General features: G+C 41.4%; 1 long non-coding RNA gene across 1 annotated transcript; it reads right to left on the bottom strand.

The window, feature by feature from the left end:
- Positions 1–2,154: 2,154 nt before the first annotated feature.
- Positions 2,155–9,751, bottom strand: LOC102206217 (uncharacterized). Its single transcript, XR_311431.1, has 3 exons — positions 9,681–9,751; positions 4,747–4,797; positions 2,155–2,256 (listed from the first exon to the last, which is right to left on the bottom strand). It is a non-coding gene; the product is annotated as an uncharacterized LOC102206217 (long non-coding RNA).
- Positions 9,752–10,011: the final 260 nt, after the last annotated feature.

Genomic DNA, 10,011 nt, shown 5'->3' with positions numbered 1-10,011 from the left:
TAATGGATCTACAACCTGAGCACTAACTCTGCTTACAGTGAGTGCAACAATAGAAGACGTTTCACCTTATACATAATCTAAAGTGTTTACAATTTTATTATTGACATGTTATAATAATGATACAGGTCAGATATTCAAAAACAAATGTATCATGTTATTATTTTATTTATATTCCTGTGCCTGTGAGAGTTCACTGTGATTATAGTCCAGAGACATGGATGTTAGGGTAACTGGTACCTACAAATTGGCTTTAGATGTAATTGTCTTTCTAAGTTAACCCTGCGACAGGCTAGAGTCCTGTCCACGCTGTAGCACACCTATCCCAGCTGACACTGGGATAGTCTCTTCCCTCCTTTGCAACCCTGAACTGGGCAAACCTGGGTGATGTGGTGTGATTAAATTTAAGCAACTAGAATGCCAGAACTCAAGTGAAAGCTCAGAAACAGCATTTCATCATTATAATTTCATTACTTTTTATTATTTGTTGTTACCCAGCCACTCGAGTGCAGTACTGAAAGGCTCCACTGTGGTTGTTGGCAAACATCGCCCCCTTGTGGAAAAACTGCCAGCTGCGTCTTTCCCGGTGCGTGGTGTTACATAATTTTTGTGCAGCTTGTGTGTCAGTGGAGCCTATAAATGATCTGAACCTATTTATAAGACCTTTAAAGCACACCAACGTTCCACAGACAAATAAAACACAACAAAAGCACAAAGCCAGTCTTTAGATATTTTTTTTATGAACATCATTATAACAAATGTTACAGAGCAAGTAAAAGAGGTAAAACTCAGTGTTGAAATTCTGCAACAATTCCAACACTGAAAAACAAAAAAAGGCCGCCAGGTTGATGTTTCGCTTTTAGCAGGGTTCACAGCATCGTCACGGACCGGCACGGACCTCTGTCATCACACGGCCCTGGACACCGCTGCATCAGAACGTTCTGATTGGCTGAGATGGCTCAAAGAATGCAACTGAGGCTGTGGTTGAGAGCAGATAAAATTTAAGGCCATGTGCACCAGTTGATGCAAACATTTCTCTTTTTAAAAACTATTTAGACTCCATCATGTCTTCCTCACTGACATTTATAAAACACAACAGAAGACAGATGAGCTACACTGTGTTTATCTGAGGAGCTTGAAAGAAAGTGAGTGGACTTGTTTCCTTGAAGACGTTTCACCTCTCATCCGAGAAGCTTCTTTAGTTCTGAGACCAAATGGTGCAGAGTCCCAGCTATTTAAGCCCTAGTGGGAGTGGGAGTCACATGAGTGGCAGATCTACAGCTCTGTTCAAAGATCACAGTGGACATACATGGCATCTTTCACTCTTTCAAACCATCTGTCCTCTCTGAACATTGGCATCTTTGAAAAATTGACCTTTGACCTTTAAATGCAGCTGAGACAGCTGAGTCTTGTACTGTCAAGGTGGCTCTTCTATGTTGTGCCATGCATTTATGAAGTGGCTGTTGGGTTTCTCCAATGTAGACGTCTGAGCACTCCTTGCTGCACCGCACAGCATAGCATACATTACGTTGCTAGTTCTAGCAGCTAGATAGTGTGCTGGTAAAACTACATTCCTTTGGAGTGGGAATTACAAGTTCGATTTCCGCCCGGTATACAGTAAGGGTCCTGGCTTGACCCCCCCATGCTAAAAAAACCAAACCCTGGAATGGCACGGCTATGGCTGCAGCTTGGACACAAGCATTACACGATATGTTGTACTGTGTATGTGATAAATTGTGATAAGTCGCTTTGTCCCTGGGATGTACCAGATTTTGCCTGAGGTTGTGGCTGGGTCTGAAGTGCACTGGGGTGCCATGAAGAAGCGTTGTAAGGTTTAAATAGCTCGAATGAAAGGTGAAACGTCTTCAAGTACAGACGCTTTTCTTTCCAAGCTCCTTAGATGACCATGACCTGGATGACTGAGAACCTACACAGACATACATTGTGTTTAGTCTTATTGTACACAACTAATTTATGAGGTTAACCACCCTACCTCTGAAAATCTTCTCATGTTGACATCTGTAAGGAAGCAAGGGGGAAAGTTGCACATTTTAAAGATGCGTGATGCATTTAATGTGGCATACTTTTGCATTGAAAGATTATTTTTGCAAGTAGTAAGTGGCTGTAATAAAACCTCACAGTCCATCTCACCTTCATTGTTTTGACTCACTTGCTTCCTAATGATGCAGATCTTTGTTATAATGAATACAGCAACTAACAACAGGCCGATCCCACCTCCGATCAAAACGTACTTAATATCTGAAAGAACAACCAGAGGAAGCCAAGCAGCCATTAACAAACAAGGTAGTGATGAACGATGGGAAACCTGCAGGTAGTTTAGATGGAGTAGAGGAATCCCAGTTAGAAAGTTTAGCTATAATTTAGAGAAGTAAAACCAAAATCCCTCACATGAAGACCGCTAGTACTGCTTTTTACTGATAGTCACTAAATGGCTCTCATTTTATAGACAGCTCTCATTCAGCTGTCTACAAAATTAGAGCTCAAATTGAAAGCTAATGCTGAATTACTCTGAACGGGGAATGATTCCTTTGAACTGTGCTTGGAAATAAACAAACCCACGAGACCTGGGTCACTCCAGAAAGCAGTTACACTCATGACTAAACACCTGCGAAGGAACAGAACACAGTTTGGGGAATGCCAGCTCATGTTTGCCCCTCCTGATATTCTGAAGAGCGTGTGTGTGTGTGTGTGTGTGCGCGCGCGCGCACGCACGCATATGAGTGAAAGAGGAGAAGGAAGAGAGTAGATGTTTGATTTCACAACTTGTTTACTTCTTGTAGGAGTAAAGATCTGAGGGTCACGCTCCGTCTGCAAATTAAATTGCATCATCGGCGTTTGCAATTTGAATCCTGAACATTTCTAGGAAGCATTCAGGGAAATGGGCTACTGCTGGTCAGAGTGAGAAATCCCTCACAGGCAACTTCAACTTTACTGCCAGTTACTGGTACAGATGATCACTGATTCAGAACCAAAATGATGGGAAGATTCAATTGTTTAACATTTGAAATCTGGCAAAGATTCAGGTGAATGTGCATGAGTCTCATGAATCATGTTTTCTTTTACATTATGTGGGTGGCCGGATGCCGGTGCAGATTTGTCTACATTCCCTGCCTGGGGAACACCTGGCACCGATGTGCACCATGGGAAGATTTGGGCAATGTTCTGCTCGGAAACTTTGGGTCCTGCCATCTGTGTGGATGTTACTTTGGCACATAAAACCTACCTAAACATTGTTATAGACCATGTACACATTTTCATGGAAATGGTATTCCCTGTTGGCTGTGGCCTCTTACAGCAGGATAATGCTCCCTGCCACAAAACAAAAATGGTTCAGGAATCGTTTGAGGTGTTGACTTGGCCTCCCCAGATATCATCTTGAGCTTCTCTGGGTAGACAAAAAAAGTCTGATCCATGGAGGCCCCACGTTGCAACTTACAGGACTTGAAGGATCTGTTGCATATTAGTGGAGATACCACGGCACACCTTCTGGGGTCTAGTGGAATCTATGCCTCAATGGGTCGGGGCTGTTTTGGCAGAAAAAGGAGGACCAACACAATATTAGGCATCAGTGGTCATAATGTTATGCCTGATTGGTGTATGCACCCATGTAATATATGAACTAGAGTAATCAAACAAAACTTTCAGAACTTCGAAAGTTTATGTAAGTGCAGCCAGAGAAGAAGTTCAGTTACTCTCCAGTTAATATTGTATCAGACTAGAATGCACATCAATGTTTCCATCTTAAATATCAGCTTCAGATGACATATCACTGCGACTGAGGCCTTAGCAACTGAACTGATGCAAAGAGATAAATACTGAAGATTGATCTTAGGCAGATGAGTCTGATTACACACTTGATGAACAGACATAAGTATCATGTCATCACATCCTGCTCATGCTCACAACAGCAACGATGACAGAAGAATCAGCAAAAACACACATTTAGGCTCAATGAAAGCAGCAGAGCATATAACCTGGTCTCCATAACGAGCTGATCTAAACCCATATGGGATAGGTTGGGTTGGGGTAGACCAGAGTTTAAGAGTGAAGAAAGTGTCCTTCAATTGACATTTGGGAAAGCATTTTAGGTGAAATCCATGTGAATTCTCTTGCGGGAGAATACTGTATTCACACCAGCAGTAAAAAATAAGAAATGGACTAAAAGTCAAGAAGGGGCTTTGTGAAACATCCTTTCGTGTCAATCAAAGATGAGCTGGCCTCAGTTGTGTTTTTTCTTTTTGTTTTGCTTCACCGCTGCAAAGCAGCAGTGAAGCATCAGTAAGCTTCAGTGCTCTCCATGCTCTGTAACTTTGTCACTTGTGTGAATTGAGCTGAATTAGGAGTGCATGAAAATATCAAACGGTGGATGCTGGAATCTTTTTTTGTTTGCACTCTTGTGTTTGCTATATACGGCTATTTTATGATTGAGATATTTAAAAAAAAAAAATTTTTTTCTGCAATCCCCAAATAGTAGAAATAAAGAAAAGCCACAAAGTGCAGATGTGTCCAGATATTTGACTGGTACTGTAAAATCAAAACAATCTGAATGGGTAGACTGGGTAAATAATTACTGGACAGACTGACTCTTAAATGATTGACTGTGAAATATAAAAAGAATTGACACATAATTTAACATCAGTCAGAGAAATCTGCAGGCGTTTTGCTGTCTTTAACTTGAGCTTCAACTACAATCCACCTTAAAATTGTTATGTTGTTATTGTTACCCACCTAATGTTTCTGAATCTGCGCCGTCTCCTCTCACACTTGTCAGCAAAAACTCTGAAAAACATTTTTTTCCAGTGAGATTATTTTCAGGTCACAAAAACAGGCCGCTCAAGACAAACAGGAAGGCAGTAACGCCACAGTGAGGTCGCTTCTATCAGATAAGGCGTCTCAACGTTGTGTGCAGTTTACAAAACAAGCAATTGCACAACATTCATAAATGATGAGGTGTGTTCATGTAAATGCAGTGCTTTAAAAATAATGCTGGAGAATAATAAATGCATTGAAGGCCAGTCTAGAACTTTGACTTGGGTTTTAACCGTTGAAGATATGAGCTATTGTCTAGCAAGCCTGCAGTGGTTAGAGAGGTTAACCTGACTCCTTCCCTCCTGCTTCAGATAACATAAGCTGAGTGTTATATAACAGATGTACTTTTAACAGAAATGCAGTCATTGATACTAATGTGAGGTATTGTTTACGTATATTTATTGTGGAGGGAGTGGTAACCATTATCTAGATTTAATTGGGAAAAGGTTGTTTCTGTGTCACTTTGACATACAGTAGACTATGTCAGCAACACGTTGCTGCACTGTGTTGAGGAGAGAGCTATTAACTAATATATATATATCTTATATGTACCATCTCATCCAGCACTGATATTTCACAATAAACTATAGTGAAGTAATGGGCCAATTTGAACTAAAGTTTGTGCGACCATGTATACATAAAACAAAATACCCCACTCAGTCTTGTTATCCTTTAAGTTTCTCCAAGAACTCTGGGGGCTTGATGGTCCTGCGCAGTATCTTTGCTGTTCCTAGGACTGCGCTCTTCTGGACAGAGATCTCGGATGATCCACTCCCCCAGTTTGGGGCTCACTGCCCTGAGTGCTTTGACTACAACAAGAACCATTGCTGCCTTCCCCCATCACATCTTCTCAAGTTTCTCTCTCAGCCCTTAGTATTTCTCAAGCTTTCTTCTTGATGTTTTGCCATCACTTGGTACAACTACGACCGTCTTGCCCTGCTTGTCCGTCACTTCTGTCTGGTTGGTTTGCAATCACCAGTTTGTCTGTATCTGAAAGTCCCACAGGATCTTAGATTGGACATTCTCAACCATCATATCCCGTTATGACCTCGGGACTTCCAGGCCATACTTGGCATAGATGTTCCTGTATACTCTGCCAAACACTTAGGTGTGGCTGTGCAAAGATGTCCCTGACACAACCCAGTACATAACAGGATGAAAGATGCTAGCAGGCAGAGCATACGTGGAACGCCACAACCAAGGTCCTGTCTGATGATTAGTGCCTCTGCACTGTCCACCCATTGGTAGAATAGCTATCATAGCTGTCCTACACATCCATGACAGGCAGCACAAATGGTACATTCTAATCTGATCCAGTTCATATTACTCAAATTGATAGTGGCAGGGATAACTTAGTAGGTAGAGTGGTGGCCCCATACACTACTCACCAGGTGCCCAATAGCTGCCCACTGCTTCACTGAGTGGAAGTTCCTTAAATGTCTGGCAAAAATTAACCTTAGGCCAGCTCTTGCCAAAAGTATTTATAAAAGTTAATAAGCAAAAAATACAGAGAGTTTATACCATTTATGTTTACTTCCTCTGTCTCAGGGCAGCTGGGGATACAATGTAGCTTGCCATCACCAGTGTGTGAATGGGTGAATGACTGAATGTAGTGTGAAGCACTTTGGGGTCCTTAGGGACTAAGTAAAGCACTATACAAATGCAGGCCATTTAGCATTTTACTTTAGAACAAAAGGATAAACTTTAAATACCAGATTTATAATAGTCCTTTAAATGTAGTAGGACTACAACATGAACATGATAATGGCCCGTATGTGCATCAGACAGTTTTTGCATAGCTGACTGATGTTTGTCTATCACCAAATATGTTTCACATTAGTAACAGTCCGGAATTTCCCAGTTATGAATGCCCTTTGTCCTGGCATGGCCTAGGCCTTAGTTTGCTAGATTTGATCCTGTTACCTATATTAAAACCACATTTACCACTTTGATTGAAAAACCTTTTTTTTTCCAGCTTAGGCTGAACCAAAGCTCTTATTTCCACAAAAACAATAGAAAAAAAAACCCAACTAAATTACTGAGTAATTCTTTTTGTATTTTTGTTTTTAGGGTTCATAAAAGTTCACGAAATGTCAAAGCATAGGTGATTACTACATGCTAGCACTGTAACCAGTCAAAGATAAGTCTGTTGCTTTGCACTAAGTAGCAGGCATAAGTATACAAGCTTGGGCTCCAAAGAAACTACATGGCAGCAGCCAAAATAACAACACTTAGGCTTATCTATATTTTTTCGGTAGCTGGTTGTGTGCCCACAAGTTTCAGTTACCCAATTCCTTCACAAAGTTTCAGGCCAACAGAAGGAGTGACATACATCATCCCTGTTTGGTGCATTAAAGCTGCAAGACCAGACATGCAAGACCAGACATGGGCAGAGCACAGGAAGAAAACACTGAAATTTATGACACCCCTGAGCCAGGCACTCAGTCTCCAGCTGCTCCTTCAGAGGCCAAAATAAGTGGAATGGTGCTGTGTGAGGTTAAGTATATAACTGCAGCAGAGTGCTGCTGAAACAGAGCACACATGCTTAGCAATTGGCTCTCTTACAGATTGGAACCATGAGTCACATTCAAGGGGCAGCTCTTAGACTCGGTCTGCTGTTACCATAAGCCAGATGATAAATGAGAAGCAAAGGAAATAGATTTTCAGCAGAAACCAGCAAGTGTGGGTTAAATGCCTTGCTGAAGGATACAAGCAGTAGTTGGATGATTGTACGACTGGCTGTTGCTGGGGTCAAACCTGTGACTCATCAGGAAAAGATCTATGTGTTATTTATCGGTCTATGGCAATTGCTGCTTAACACATCCTGAGTGCTGCAGGACTGAGTAAGATAAAATTTCAAGTGAACAGACTGTATGACCTCTTATATAATGTGCCATATCCAGTAGTTACAGGAGGCACAGTCTGACTGTTCACTAAGGGTTTGACTCAGGTCAAATGGCTGAAAATATTAATACCATGTACATTACAAATTAACATTAAAAAAAAACATTGCGTGAATATATCATAAAGGAGTAGATGGCGCAAACAGCAGAATGTGTAAGAGATATTCAGACTGTAATATTTCAAACTGAGACTCAAAGGCTATTTCATGGGCAGAAGTGGGCAATTCTTTCGTTATGTCATTATCAATTAAGTAGGTAAAAGGTTTTTGAGTTAATTTGAGGTATGTTGCTTGCATTTAGAACAGACAACATGCAGTCAAAGGAGCTCTCCATGCAGGTGAAATAAGCCATCCTCAAGTCGTGAAAACAGAAAAAACCCATCTGGGGAAATTGCTGCAATATTAGGAGTGGCAAAATCTGTAATTTGGTACATCCTGAGCAAGAAAGAAAGCACTGGTAAACTCAGCAACACAAAAAGAGCTGGACGTCCATGGAAGACAACAGTGGTAGAAGATCGCAGAATCATTTCCATGGTGACGAGAAACCCTTTCACAACAGCCATCTAAGTGAACAGCACTCTGTCTCATCTATGGATGCACCCAGTTAAACAAGCTTGTAAACTTTAGCTGATACCTCAGCACTCCAACTTTCTATCCAAATAAGGTCAATTTTGCCTCCAACAAATACTAAGATGGTAAAGGACGAAGCGCAAAATCAAGAATTCACAACCTATCTTAGCAGTGCATGACTAATAGTTGTCCTGTGGACAGATTCCCCCACCTGAGCTGTAGATCTCTGCAGCTCGTCCAGAGTCACCATGGGCCTCTTGGCTGTATTTCTGATCAGCGCTCTCCTTGTTCGGCCTGTGAGTTTAGGTGGACGGCCTTGTCATGGTATGTTTACAGTTGTGCCATACTCCTTCCATTTCTGAATGATCGCTTGAACAGTGCTCCGTGGGATGTTCAAGGCTTGGGAAATCTTTTTGTAGCCTAAGCCTGCTTTAAATTTCTCAATAGCTTTATCCCTGACCTGTCTGGTGTGTTCTTTGGACTTCATGGTGTTGTTGTTCTCAATATTCTCTTAGACAATCTCTGAGGCCGTCACAGAGCAGCTGTGCTTGTACTGACATTAGATTACACACAGGTGCACTCTATTTAGTCATTGGCACTCATCAGGCAATGTCTATGGGCAACTGACTGCACTCAGACCAAAGGGGGCTGAATAATTACGCACACCCCACTTTGCAGTTATTTATTTGCAAAAAATGTTTGGAATCATGTATGATTTTCGTTCCACTTCTCACGTGTACACCACTTTGTGTTGGTCTTTCACGTGGAATTCCAATAAAATTGATTCATGTTTGTGGCTGTAATGTGACAAAATGTGGAAAAGTTCAAGGGGGCCGAATACTTTTGCAAGCCACTGTAAACAATTCTTGGCCCGCTGATACTAAAGAGCCCAAAGTGTGCCAAGAAAATATCCCCCACACCATTACATATCACTACCTATACCTACACTATTCATGCTGCTGAATCCCCGATTCATGTTGTTTCATAACTCTTTATCTACATCAAATTCTGTCCCTTCCATTGTGATGTGGCAGCAGAAAGACTCATCAGACCGGGAAATGTTTCTCCAATCTTCCGTTGTCCAGTTTTGGCGAGCCCAATGCGAGCTGTAGCCTCAGTTTCCTGTCTTAGCTGACAGCAGTGACACTTGGTGTGGTGTGCTGTAGCTTATCTGCTTCAAGGTTTGCATTCAAAGACTTACTGTTGCCTTCCTAGAAGCAGTCTGTCCATTCTCCTTTGATCTCTGATTGAAATACTCTTCACTTCAGCACGTTATCTTAATCAAACTACGCTGTCTGATTAAATACTTGCATTAATAAGCCGCTGAACCTGTTCAGAGAGTATACATGTACAAGTGCATACAAGCATGCATTGTACTCACCAGTTAAAAAGATAATCCTGATTGCTGCCAGCAAACATCCACGTGTCTTAAACACTCTCATCGTTCTTGCTGTCTGCAACACACTCACTGACTTCTTGAATTGCCTTTCAGCCTTTCATACAACAACAAAGCATTTCCTGAGCTTGTGGGCTTCAAAGCTTTGCTGACTAAAAGATTACATCTATCTTCCTTCTTTTGTATGTCACATTTCCCTGTGCATGTTAAATTGACAAATACAACTTATGGGTGTTATTAGTTGCAGTGTGCTGTATTTCTGTTGCTTTATAATGCAAGTTTGCTACAAAAGTTTCATAAATTCCTCAGATGTGGT

Source organism: Pundamilia nyererei, unplaced genomic scaffold, assembly GCF_000239375.1.
Source record: "Pundamilia nyererei isolate P.nyererei 1_Seehausen unplaced genomic scaffold, PunNye1.0 scaffold00005, whole genome shotgun sequence".
Classification (NCBI taxonomy): Eukaryota; Metazoa; Chordata; class Actinopteri; order Cichliformes; family Cichlidae; genus Pundamilia; species Pundamilia nyererei.
Note: the sequence above shows the minus strand (reverse complement) of the source record. Positions and strands in the feature narration are given on the sequence as shown.